At 35.5% G+C, this 14,086-nt stretch overlaps 1 pseudogene across 2 annotated transcripts; it reads left to right on the top strand.

Moving 5' to 3' along the window:
* The first annotated feature begins 1,096 nt into the window (after nucleotides 1-1,096).
* Nucleotides 1,097-3,299, top strand: LOC149144824 (glycylpeptide N-tetradecanoyltransferase 1 pseudogene; annotated as a pseudogene). Of its 2 annotated transcripts, none has more exons than XR_016264243.1 (2): nucleotides 1,097-1,470; nucleotides 1,684-3,299. The product of XR_016264243.1 is annotated as a glycylpeptide N-tetradecanoyltransferase 1 pseudogene, transcript variant X2 (transcript). The 2 variants fall into 2 exon arrangements; XR_016264242.1 differs by having other exon boundaries at nucleotides 1,670-3,299.
* Nucleotides 3,300-14,086: the final 10,787 nt, after the last annotated feature.

Here is a 14,086-nt window from a genome sequence, read left to right as displayed (position 1 = left end):
TAAATATATATGTGTTTTCAAAAATACCAAATAACAACAACATTATAAAGATTAAAATATTTTTTTAATTTATATATGTTTTCTAAACATTTAACTTTTATAGTTTATTGAAATATTACACTTCTATTATAATTGTGTATAAATATATAAATTTATATAATTTAAGTGATTATGGTATAATTAAAAAATCAGCGTATCAAAATTATGAAGATAACAACAAACATATAGAAATAAAGAATATTATTAAAATAGAAATGAAAAATATTATGAAAAAATAAGTTAGGTTAGTGCATACAATATGGATTTATTAAAAAATAACTCAGGTTAGTGCATGCAACATGTATTTTTATTTTTTAACAGCCAGTAGGCATTAGCCTTTAGGGTTTTCTTGTTTTTTTACTCTTTGATTATGAAAGTCTGTGAATTCTTTGTAATTTCTTAACGAACTTGAATTGAATTTCAATAGAATTTCAGAAGTGAAATTATTAGTGTTCATGTTTGGCTTGTCCATGAATGAATTGAAATTTACTTTGTCATTAATGATTTATTTTTGCCCCACTCTTTAGCTAAGTCTGCAAGAGATGTTGTCACATTAAAGTTACTTTGTCATTAATGATTTATTTTTGCGCCACTCTTTAGCGAAGTCTGCAAGAGATGTTGTCAGGTTATGTTATTCTACGTAAACATTTTGACTAAGTCAAATTACACATAAATAAAAGTAAAAATTAAATTAAATTAAATTAAAACAATTGTTAATCAAAATTAGCTTAAATCAATTCTATCAAGTTAATCTAAAAATTACACATAAATAAAAGTAAAAATTAAATTAAATTAAATTAAAACTTGTTAATCAAAATCCATCTTAACTAACCATCTATCAAGTATCAAGAAAGATCAAACATATCTACATACAATCAAATTTAAAATGAGATATATCTAAATTTATTAAATCACAAATTAAAATGGGTATAAACTTGTACTTACAAAATCAGAAAATAATGAACACTTGAGATGTGGGCCATCTCACAACAATCTAAGATAAAAAAACAAACGAAAAAACATTTCAAAAAAGTTATTATAGTCTGTGGAAGTTCTATGCAAAGGTTGTTTTCTGAGCATTTAGGGCGTTAGGATCACAAGGCTCATGTCCCAAAGAGGGGAGAATGCCATTCACCCTTTCTTTTTTTGAAGGGGCTGGCTCCCTGTAACATTTATTTGTTCCGTACGGATCATATGAACATTCTTCCAGTTTGCAGTCGGTAAGCAAGCAATCAGATAGGAAGATCGCCTGTGTTTGCCATGAAACTTAACCCATAGAAAGGGTTATTCTGCTTCCAAGCTCCGAGCCGTTCTTCTTGGGCAGGCTTCTATTAGCTAGACTTGCTGGCCTGGCCTTGGTAGGGAAGTTGGAGACAATCCAGAGGCACAAACAAAGAAAGGGCAACTTCGAAAACAAGCGATAAAAAGCCTGTAAGTTGATGATTTTATTTACAGTTTTCTTGTTGGATTGCCATTTTCGTTTTCGTGTGGTTTTGCTTATTAGATCCTTGGGATCTTCGGCATTTTGATTGATGGGTTCTCCTGTAATAGCAATGAATTTATCGAAGTCTTCACTTTTGCCTGATGGCATCAAATACTTTTTCTCTATTTTCAATAACCATTTGAACAGCTGTTGAATTGCAGATCGATATGGCAGCGAGCAAATGTTCTCCTGGCCCTCCTGAGGAAGGCCCAGATGAGAACTTGCCTGTTGAGATTAATGGGTCCATTCAAAATCTTAGTAGGAAGGCACAAAATGTTCTTTCTTTGGGGACAAAACACACATTTTGGAAAACTCAACCAGTAGGCCAATTCAAGGACATCCAGAATCATGATTTGCTTGAAGGCCCAATCGAGGATCCCACCCCCTTGTCGGAGGTTAGGCAAGAGCCTTATAATCTGCCAAGCCAGTTTGAGTGGTGTACTTGTGATATCAATCAGGACGATACCTCTACAGAGATTTACAATCTCCTGACAAATAACTATGTGGAGGATGATGATAAGATGTTTAGATTTGATTACTCTAAGGAGTTCTTAAGATGGGTTCTCAGGCCTCCTGGTTATTTCAAGAATTGGCATATTGGTGTTCGGGTTAAGAGCACCAGGAAGCTGGTGGCTTTCATCACAGGGATCCCTGTCAAGGTCAGGGTTCAAGGTCGATCCGTACTGATGGCAGAGGTCAATTTTCTATGTGTCCACAAGAAGCTTCGGTCCAAGAGGCTTGCCCCTGTTTTGATCAAGGAGGTTACAAGGCGGGTGCATTTGGAGAACATATGGCAAGCTACCTACACTGCAGGGGTTGTCCTCCCCACTCCGTTTGCGACTTGCCAATATTGGCACAGGTCCTTGAATCCTAAGAAGCTCATCGAGATTGGATTCTCTGGGCTTGGAGCTCGGATGACTATGAGCAGGTCTATCAAATTACATCGGTTGCCGGAGACTACTGTGACTCCTGGTTTCAGGGCAATGGAAAGGCGCGATGTCCCTGCAGTCACAAGCCTTCTACAAAATTACTTGTCCGAGTTTGCTGTCGCTCAGGATTTCAATGAAGATGATGTGGAGTACTGGTTCGTTCCTACTGAAGATGTGATTGATAGCTATGTGGTTGAAAACCCTGAGACTCATGAGATTACAGACTTCTGCAGTTTCTACACTCTTCCCTCCTCTATTCTTGGAAATACCACTTACTCCATGCTGAAGGCTGCTTACTCCTTTTATAACGTAGCAACCCGAACACCTCTGCTACAGTTGATGAATGACGTTCTCATTGTAGCAAAGAAGAAAAATTATGATGTGTTTAATGCTCTGGACATCATGCAGAATGAGTCATTTTTGAAGGACTTGAAGTTTGGGCCTGGGAATGGAAAGCTTCACTATTATCTCTACAATTATCGCATTAATGATGCCCTTAAACCCTCTCAGTTGGGATTGGTTCTTTTATAGTGACAGCTGCTTTGTTGATCGTGGATGCCATCAACAGTCGAATTTTGATGTACTTATAGATCTTGTTTGTTTGCTGTATTCATAGTCTTCTCCATGTCTGATAATGTTTTTCACCTTGTAAGGTCATCAAAGGTCATGTTCAGATATTCTGGGATATTCAAACAGGTTGGGAGCTTATACAAGTGCAGATTAGGGTAACCACCTTAGCCACCTTTTCGGGTTCCCTCTTGATCATGTTCTGTCATATTAGTTTACAAGTTTGTAATCAAATTTTCAGTGGATAAATGACTTGCCAGGCATATTGTTAAAACATTTTACTGAAAACATCATATTAGGTATTTGTATTCTTTAGGTTAAAAAATGGGCCGAGTATGTTATAAAATTGAAAAGAATTTTTAGTTTTACTATAATATTGAATATATGTTTTTTTTAATTAATGTTATAAATTATTACATTGGAATTTGCAGTTTGAGGTTTAAAGAATTTTTATGTTTACATTTTTTTTTCTAAAATGTTATACAGAATTATATAAATAAACGAATATAATTTAAGTTACTAATCAAATATACATAAATCTATCTTTTGAGTATGGAGGAATGAATTTTATCACTTCAAAAGTTTTTTTATAATCTATTTTTCATTTAGAACATTGTAAGAACATTGTAATTGTAATGATGGTTTTCCCTCATATTAGGTAATGAAGAGTCCGATAGTCATGTGAAAATAAAGGACACAAAAGATGAATATGTTTGGTTTGGAAAATATAAGAAAGAGATGTACTCGCAAAATTTCAGATATAAAGTTATTAGGAAAGAAGAGGAAATACAAAGTGTGTATCGAGCATTTCATGTCTTGAAGGAGTTAGCTAGGCCATGGGAATACCACTTGTGCAAAGTTGGTGATGGACAACTTACTCATTTGTTCATTTTTTTGGTTTAGAAAATATTAAAAAAAGATATATTCTCCAAAACTCAGGTATAAAGTTATCAAGAAAGAAGAGAGAATACATGACTTGAAGTTGTTGTTCAAAAAATTGTAGAAGTTTAATGGTTGTTTAAAAGTGAGAGTTTGTATAGCATTATGGACCACGTTTCTATCAAAAACTTCATTTTTTTTTAAGGAATTAGCTAGGCCTCAACGCCACTTGTGGGATGTTGGTGATGAATAACTTACTCATATGCTCATTTTTTGTTTTTAGGTTGGCTTAGTTTAGAAGGTAATAAAAGCTTCAATTAATGTACATTGTGTAGGGAAATTAGTTTATAGATGTTTATTTTAAAGAATGGCATAAAAACCTTATTATTAAAAATTCAAAAATACCTCATCATAATTATATGGGAAGTTTGGTTAAAATTTATGATCATCATTAAAATTTGCATCTGACATGTCCTTTTAAAAATAAAATAAAAAAGAATTAAAAAAAAATGGTCATAACTAGACTTATTTATAAAAATGAGAGTAAATTTATTTTAGTAGAATCTCATTCTCATTAAAATTTCTATCTAAAATCATTAGCAACTTCAAAATTAGTGATTCCTAAATTTATTTTTAAATATAGAAATTGACCTACTTTAATAGAGTCCTAACAAAAAAAATCGTGAGAGGTCTGCGGCCATGTAATAATACTTGTGAATTTGAACTTGTACTTTTTTAACGAAGAAAGATATATATTCTTCGTAATTAACTTTATTTTCTTTTCTCATTTTTTATATTTTAAAAGGCCTGTGGCCATGTAATAATACTTGTGAATTTGAACTTGTACTTTTTTAACGAAGAAAGATATATATTTTTCGTAATTAACTTTATTTTCTTTTCTCATTTTTTATATTTTAATAATTTATTTTTAAATATTTGTTGGACACCTAATCCTAAAGGGTTAGTGTGGAAGCCGAAAAGACTAAGCAGTCCAAGAGACCTTGGGATCTGAAACCCAAGAGTCACATATTTGTACTATAAATGTATATCTATTGTTAATAAAAAATGAACTCACTGATTTATCTTTCCTAGTCTTTGCTGTCCATGTGTGTTTAACATGGTATCGGAGCCGCTTGTTTTTCTGTGGCCTGTTATATGCATGTCAGTCCTGCACCTCTGCCCATAATCCTGTGTCTGAGCTGCCTTGAATAGCGCTGATGTGGTCTTCATTATCTCTGTCACTGTGTACGTTTTTTGCTAATGCGCTACTCCTGACTGACATCTCTGTCCACTGCTCTCTGTCTGCCTGAAGGTCTGTCCATGAACGTTTGCTGCCTCTGCCATATGCGTTTTAAAACCTGCCGCCTTAGACCAACTTGGAAATCTGTGTAGATCCGTTGATGGTATATACGTTACCTCGGTCCCTCGGCCTTCCTCCTCGTGTGTAACAACTTTACTGCCATAATATGCTCTTCTGCCACGTTCCCTGCTAGACAGTTTTTCATGTATGGAGATCAATCATATCTTGCTGCAGAGATCTTATCCGCTTCAGTGAATGTGCCATTACCTGGTTCGCTCTCTTTGTTTGGGAAATTTACTGAACTGTTGTATAGCGTAGAAGGTGGAGCTGCGCCTTTGTGCATGGTAACGCCATTCCCATCGCCCTATCAAAGTAAATACGAAGCAAACCTCTGTCTCTGGCTTTGCTTCCAGGCTAAGGCCGTGGATTGGGTGCCCATTTCTTCAAAGAGTTAAGGATCCGAGATTTTTGTGCGAATGCTTCAGTTGAGAGGCCGAATGCCATTCTCTTCCAGAGCAGAAGCCGCATCGCTGGTAGAGGAACGAATTAAAAGCAGGGGACCGAGTTCTTAAAAGAAGCCGAGTTCCAATTGCTTTCAGTGGCTCGAATTGAATTGCTCTTGGGAGGATCGATCTTCCTCAACGTAGGGCCGTGGGGATTGTGATTGTAAGCTGGTTCTTTTGCGGCGTGTCTCTCTCTAAATTTCACGCACAAGATACCTGGGCATATTTTCTTTGTGGATAGATTAAGGTTCCACGCATATTATGAAAGCGATTTTCATTGTATGGCAGTCAAAATTATTTAGATTGAAGCCACTCTCTCTTTATCTCCTGGGCCAAGTTATCCACAGAGAAATTCTGAGCATATATCTCATTCTCAATCAAACATTCCAGATTTGAGATCAAATTCGTGAATTTTGAGGCACATTTCTTGAACACTGTTGAGACAGTCCCTCATAGCAACCGAATTTATCTTGCAAGAAGAAATTATCCTTTTCATGAGGTTGAATTATTAGCTCAAAAGGGAGACGAGTTCTTCTATTTCAGAGTCACAACCACCTGCAGGTCCTAGTCCGATTTATGGCATCTGAACCACAGTCATTTCCATGTGCTCTGACTGAACGTTGTCATTTAAGGGACTGAGTTTAGTTCTCTAAGAGCTGTGTGGGACAAATTCCGTTGCGGAAGGTTGCTGGAAAATTCTTAGTTGGCCATCGAGATAGCTGCTAATACCATACATGTGCGTATAGAGCCTAAAGGCCAGATTTCCAGTGAAGGCTTGAGTTGCTGGGAGCACACTGCTGAGGAAGAGAAGACTGATACGTAGAAGGGAGATGTCTGCAGCAGAGTACAACCAAGCTGAGTATTATTCTTCATTTCCAGAATTGCATGGACCAAGCACGCAGTTGAATAAGTGGTTCAACTTACATCAGTTCCTGCTTGCTCCGGTTCTTGGCCTCATCAAGCAAATCTACAAGGCGAATGACCTCTGAACTACGAGTCCGAAAGCGTTTACCATCTGAACCAAGAACTAGGCCAAATCCAACCTGCCTTGCTTTTGGATATGGTAAATGCAACGATTGACCAACATCTGTCACGTATATGATCCACTGTGCCTTCTCTTCATTAAGCCAGTACCATAGTGCTGTCATATCAGTCGAAGCATAGTCTGCAACCAACTAAATACTTTGGGTGAGATCACCATTTGTTAACATGGGAAATTTTGAATTTTACTTCTCAGTATGATGCTATTTATTATCTCTGTATTCTTTTCTTGAAGACCGGTGTCTAGTAGAGTAAGTAAATCTAAGAAGCAGTAAGTAAATCTATATCTAGTCTCTAGTAGCAGTAAGCAGTTCTCTTTTGGTCCAAGGGCTTATAATTTCAGTTTTAATGCAAAGAACTTGCTTTGGAAATATAAGTTTCAACTGAAGTGACTACAATTTCAATATTTTTATTTTGTAACCTGGAGGGACGAGATATATCAGTGTTTGCCGTTTCAGCAATTTGATTTTGTATGTAAAAGGGGGCTGAGATTCATTGGGGATCATTTGTACCAATGCTAAAATATCAAGGGCGCATTGAGTAAGGACAAGTCCAAGCCTTTCATTGATTAAAATAATGGGCACATTGTTTCACTGAATTTTGGTCATATATGAATGATGTTTATTGGGTTGATGGCATTTGAATGATTTGAGTCATTGGGTTTAAGAAGTTATAAATTTGACTGCTGATGAGTAGATATTGGAATTGAGATAATTCCATATATGATGAATTTTAATGAAAGTATGAAATCAGTGGTGAATGTTTTTGAACCACATGAAAGATAAGCTTCTGCATGCAAATGGTACAGTTGTGAAATTGCCAGCTATTGAGTTTTTTTGATTTGGTTAAAAAGCTGAGATGCATGTTACTAGTCCATTTTAAAGAACCTGGATTCTGGGAACTTTTTGCTGATACTGATTTGAAAGTGAAGGAGTACTTGAAGGATCCAAGCAAGTTTGCAGTTGCTGCTGCCCTAATTGTGGCATTGTAATTAAAACTCATTATAGTGCATTGTTTCCTTGATTCAACTGCTTTGGTGAGCTGATTGTAATCTTTTATGCTGCACACTGATCATTTGCTGACATTTATAAAGGATATTGCTATGTATTGTGAGTAGATATTATTTTTCTGCATTAAGACAGATGGCCAGAATCAGTGAAGTATTAGAGTTCATGAAAACTCCTATACAATCTACTGTTGATGACACATTAAAAATCAACAAAGGATCTCTCTCAGAAATTCATACATGCTTATATAATGCCCAGGAAAAGATCGATTTTTTGCAGCTTGAATCACAGCTACAGCAAGAAGAGCTACATCAAAATAGACACCATTCTGAACCTGTTTATGTTCAGAAAATTGAAACAAACTCCCATAAACAGCAAGACACTAATGTTGCAAATTCTGTGCCTAATACAACAACAGATTTACATGCAGATGCAGAAACTCAGTCTGCACTTCCCAAGCCCATCATCAGACCTTGGGAACAACTTGTCCACAACAAGCACAGAACTGGTCTTGGATATGACAAGGACTTGTCCTTTCATATTCCAGACTATGCCAAGCCCATTCAGTTTCAGAGTGCTGGATTCATTCATGACAGTTCACTTGCTCTTCATGACAGTTCACTTGCTCCTCATGACAATTCACCTCCAGCTGTTCCAGAATCTGCCCCTCTTCCGCAACAACAACAACAACAGATCGTGAAATGCCAACACTGTGACCGAGTTGGCCATCTGAAAGATCACTATTTTGATCTTCATCCATGTAAGCACTGTCATAAAACCAGTCATTCTTCACACAGATGCTTCAGAAACAAACGTCCTGCAAGAACAAAGATTCATCTTGGATGGATCGCTTCTTGGCAATGGGCATCAACAACCAAGAAGATGTTCGAAACACATGTCAGAACTTGTTCCAGAATATTAAACAGTCTTGCAGTTGAGTTTTCTCCATCATCTCACCTTGTATCTAACAGGGGGGAAATGATGGTCATCTACAAGCTTCAAAGTCACATCAAGCGAGCTTGAGCCACAACCTGCCACACCAGTTTCAAAGTTGTAGCCAGAGACAAAGATGCCCGTGAACATGCCTTCAGTTCGCAATCTGGGACACTTCCTCTAGTAGAAGACTTCAGCTTCTTGCCAGTTTTGGAAGAATTCCAGGAACACAATTGAGAACACTTCCTCTAGCAGAAGACTCCAGCTTCTTGCCATTTTTGGAAGAGTTCCAGGAATTGCATTAAGCATTCCAGAGTTGTTGGTCATCCTTAAACCATCACAGATTGAGAACACTTCCTCTAGCAGAAAACTTCAGTTTCTTGCCAGTATTGGAAGAGTTCCGGGAACTGCACTAAGCGTTCCAGTGTTGGTGGTCATCCTTAAACCACTGCCCTTTTTTATACCAACATTTCATAGAGCACATTCAACCTAGTGCTGCCATGCATTTTTTGCACATTTTGTATTACAGCGCTCTTCTTGGACTCATACATAACCCTTCGGATTAAGGGGGGTAATGTTGGACACCTAATCCTAAAGGGTTAGTGTGGAAGCCGAAAAGACTAAGCAGTCCAAGAGACCTTGGGATCTGAAACCCAAGAGTCACATATTTGTACTATAAATGTATATCTATTGTTAATAAAAAATGAACTCACTGATTTATCTTTCCTAGTCTTTGCTGTCCATGTGTGTTTAACAATATTAACTATATAGTTTAACGAAGCTGAGGAGTTGATGAGAAAATTATGGAAATTTTGATTATATTTAGAGAAAATTAGACAGGATTTTTGTAAATCCAGGTTATAGTTGTTAAACTTCAAAATTTAAAAGTTTTTGATGGTCTTGAATCCATTTCCAACATCTAAAACACGATTCAAACACTACCTATATAAGATTTTTTGAATTATTTTTAAAAGATTTTGATGGTGTTGAATCCATTTCCAACATCAAAAACACGATTCAAACACTACCTCTATAAGATTTTTTAAATTATTTTTGTCCAAATTCAATCACTTTTGACCTTCCAGACAATTCCTCTCATCGTGAAACGACTCAATTTTAAACTTTGGATTTGTCATTTGGTCTCGGGAATTGTGCATTCAAATCCGTAGGATCCAGCGCGGTTGCCTGAGTCAATGCTCGGGAGTCGGGAAGCTTAATTTTCGCGCAACCATGTCTATTCCGCTTTGGATCACGATTTTCTCTGCTTCGGCTAAAACCAGCCAAGCCCGAAACCGCATAGTATTAACCCCTTGCCAACGTTGTTTTGTTTTCGAACCGTGGACACACTCAAAACTAGAATTACAGAAGTCAACGATGGCATAGAAAAATACTTCCACACGATTATAATTTTGGAAACAAAAAAACTAAACTTTGTCTTATTATACCTACCACACGCAGGTATTTTGTATTCAGTTTTTTCTTTGCGACATTCGTCGTTTGCCAAAATAAATCTTATGTAACTTATTTTCTTTTGTTCCCATTCATTGTTTTACCTTGGACTATACCGAAATTTTGTGTTAATTTAAACAATTTAATTTTTCTTTACTTCATACAAGTTAAGAGTTTGCAATGCTCTTGTTAGTGAAATTGAATGACTTACATGTTTATCATGTATTTCTAAACATGTATTTCTATGGTACGACTGTGGTGTTGGCGCTAACACAAAAGGGATTCAAGCTTTAGAGCTCATAGGGTTTCGTGATTAGAATTGTGAATTGTCACACAGAGTTATTATATAATTGTTTTTTGGTTGCATTCATTTTTTGGAAAAAGAAATTTTAGGGTTTGCTATCAAATTTAAATTCCCTTGTATAAAGGGTTTTATTTTAACGATGATAATTATATTTACAAAGGAAAAAATTCTTTCCTCTATGTATTGTGTTTTGGATAATGTTATTGAATACTTGTTGATGAGCCTCAACAATGGATAATTATATGGGCTCATTCAACCTCTTAATTCGACTTAATTCACCATTCTCATTAGTTTATTGCATGTTTTTTATTATATTTATGCTAATATAGTGAATTGGGTTAGTCATTACGCCAACAAGTCTAATGTGTGCTTTATGCAGTGCTTTTGGTCAATTTGGAGACAAAATCAAAGGTTTAAATGAGCACTTGGCAGCCAAATTCGTGGAGAGGATTTTTAGGAAGGTGTCCCCTTCATTTATGGGTCTTTACCTCAAATTTTCTACCATCAGCTCGGAGTTCAAGTGCCACCAAATCGATTATCACAAGGGCAGTCGAGCACTAGTAAAAGTGTTGCTAACTACAAGTTTTGGCAACAGAGTTCCTAAAGTTTAGGAGGGCTGTTGGAGTCCTCAATTTGTATAAATAAGAGGGCTTAGGGCCTCATTTCAGTTAGTCACTTTGTAGGCAGAAGTTAGCTAGTTTGTAGTTCGATTTTAGTCATTCTTTTAGTCATTTTTTAGGCAGTAGACTAGCTCTGCATTTCAACACACTTTCAAGCTTTCCCTTGTGGATAGTTTTTGATGTAACTATTATTTCTTGCTCAATAAAGATGAATCCAGCTTTGCACCAGCTCTAATCTCTCTTAGGAGGCTGTAGCTCTTGGGGTTGGGCCCAACTCAAGTGCCCAGTACTTCCTTTGTTTATTTTTATGTGTTTTTGTTGCATTCTTAAAATAAAACCTGCTATTTAGATTTAAATCTTGCTTTGTTATTTAGATTGCTTTTTATGATTAGAAATACTTTTGATGTTCAGATTAAGTTGATAGGCTATTAACAAGGACAAGCTTCAGAAAAAGGTCATCAAGCACCTCTGATTTCACCTCTCCCTCAGTGGGATCAGGAGCTGGGATCAAGGTGACCTTGCTGCCAACAAAAACACAATCTTCGCTTTGCCATGCAATCATTAGTGTTCGATTTATTTATTTTCAGAAGTTGGTTACATGTTCAGATTCTTGATTTCTCTGTTGCATAGTTATTTCACATGGTTTCATTGCAAATAGACTTCTGTTCATTCTCTTTATTGTTATCTAGGTCAAATTAGGTCAAAGTAATTAGGTCATTGATTTTCCAAGTCTTCGTTTGTCCAATTCAGAAAATAACTTGCAGAGCGCCTGTAATACCTCTTCATCCACCTGTACTCCATCAATTCCATCTACTCCATCCCCTAACTTAGATTCTTGCCTCTCATTTGGTATGCTTTCACACTCTGCCCTAGTTCCTATACTCTCACACAACATTGCTTCTCTTATCTTTGAACCAACCCAATCGCCTTAGCCACTCTTTAGCCTCATTCACCAAGTCTTGGACATCCTCACACCCCTATCTCACCTCCATACCCACTCCTTCATCTTTTTTCCTCTATCCATCCTCCAAAATCCCATTTCTGAACATCCTGTAGAAAAATTATAGACATCCTGTAGAAATTCAAAAACATCTTGTAGAACCCCTGCAGACTTCCTGTAAAAGCTCACAAACGCGGTTTCTTGATAGCCAAACTTTGTGAAACTCTCTGGAAGGGTGCTAGGGACCCCTTAGGCCCTCTTTGAACCTTCCCAACCTTTTGCAAGCATTTCCTCTCGCCAATCCACCTCTGCACAATCAAAAACCAGTTAAAAGCACATGCATGATAGTTCTAACAACTTATTCAAAAATACAGAAAGATGTTTTTTTTTCAAATGTTACTATAGAAGTAGCTTAGACACATGCATTTTACCTTCCTAGAAGTCAATGGCATCTCTTTCAGTAGCTTGCATCCTCTTTCTTGTATCAGTAGGGCTAGTTGGTAAAATTAGGGTTTGCTAGGGTTTATGTTTCCTTTCAGCTTTCCAGTTTCTTTTTTGAGTTAGTTTTCGTCCATTAGTTAAAAAGCTTCTTCTGAGAGCTCATAGAAGTTGGCTTAAGCTCCTAGCGGACTTGTGCCAGCTGATCAAGTGACAGCCGCGACAATAGCTAGTACTTGTGCATACAGCACCGTCGCTTCCAAGTTTGTTACGAACTACCGGGTTGATAAAATTAAAGAACAGAGTTCCAGGAGTTGTAGCATTATTGCTGCAATACTAGGGCCCACCACTTGTATCAATGTTTGGTTAGTGAATGGTATCAACCTTGATATTTAGGGTTTGTAATGGCATTTCAAGTTTTTCATGCAAGTTGTAACTTTCTTTTAATTATTCAAAGGTTGTTAAGCCATTCTCTTTTGTGACAGAGGTATCTTTCTTGTGTTGGTAGTATTTTTCATTACTCTGTCTACAACATCCTAAAACGTGTCATCAACCTAGTCCAGTCTTCACATTCACGCCATATCTCATTACTTCAATTTTATGAAGTGAATGGCGTCTGACCATATTTAGAATTTCTAATTTCTTTGTGCTTTGAGGGCTAAAAGAAAATGCATTTACAACCTTTGAATAATTAAATAACATTTAAAATTTTAAATAATTTTTTGCATTTAAAACTTTTTTTAGTTTATGTTTGAGTTCATTTCCAAAAAAAAATACTTTATGTTTGAGGTCATTTCCAAAAAGTTAATGGATTAACAACTTTTGAATAATTAAATAACATTTAAAACTTTATGGCAGTTTATTTATTTATTTACTTTATGTTTAAAGTCATTTCCAAAAACATTTTTTACTTTACAGTGATTTTCAAAAAGTTATGACAATTTGATTTATTCATATGGAATATAAATAGTGATATAAAATAATTTGAAAATTTACATTTAAATTATGTTAAATGATTATTGCTCAAATATTTTTAATTCTTTCCCAGGGCCATGAATGTTTAATTAATAATAATGTTTTTAATTAAATGAAACTCAAAAAAAGATTTCATGATTAAAGCTAAATGCAAATGTTTCTTTTAATAAATAAAATTGAGTAAAACTAAATGCAAATGTGTCTTTTAATAAATAAAATAAAATTTTACTTTATGTTTCAAGGCATTTCCAAAAATTTATGACAGTTTTAAAACTTTTTTTACTTTATGTTTCAGGTAATTTCCAAAAACATTTTTTTACTTTGTTTCAGGTCATTTCTAGAAAGTTATGAGTTTATGAGAGTTTGATTTATTCATATGAAATATACAGTAGTGATATAAAATAGTTTGAAAATTTACATTTAAATTATGATAAATAATTTGTAATGACCCTTCTCAACTTATTAGCAGGCAACATAGGAATATTAGCATGTATACGAGGCATGCATTTGATAGCTACATATGCATGCATTATATGCACTGCGCTAGTATGCATATTAACTTATTAGGAAAATTCCCAAGTAAAAGAAAAATGAATTAATTATTGAAAGTACTGGAGTAGTATTCATACCAATTTAATTATATGAAGTGTCTATGTATGGAAAATGAATTAAATATTAA

Source organism: Pinus tabuliformis, chromosome X, assembly GCF_031772625.1.
Source record: "Pinus tabuliformis cultivar Carrire ecotype Pingquan chromosome X, CPIR1, whole genome shotgun sequence".
Classification (NCBI taxonomy): domain Eukaryota; kingdom Viridiplantae; phylum Streptophyta; class Pinopsida; order Pinales; family Pinaceae; genus Pinus; species Pinus tabuliformis.
Note: the sequence above shows the minus strand (reverse complement) of the source record. Positions and strands in the feature narration are given on the sequence as shown.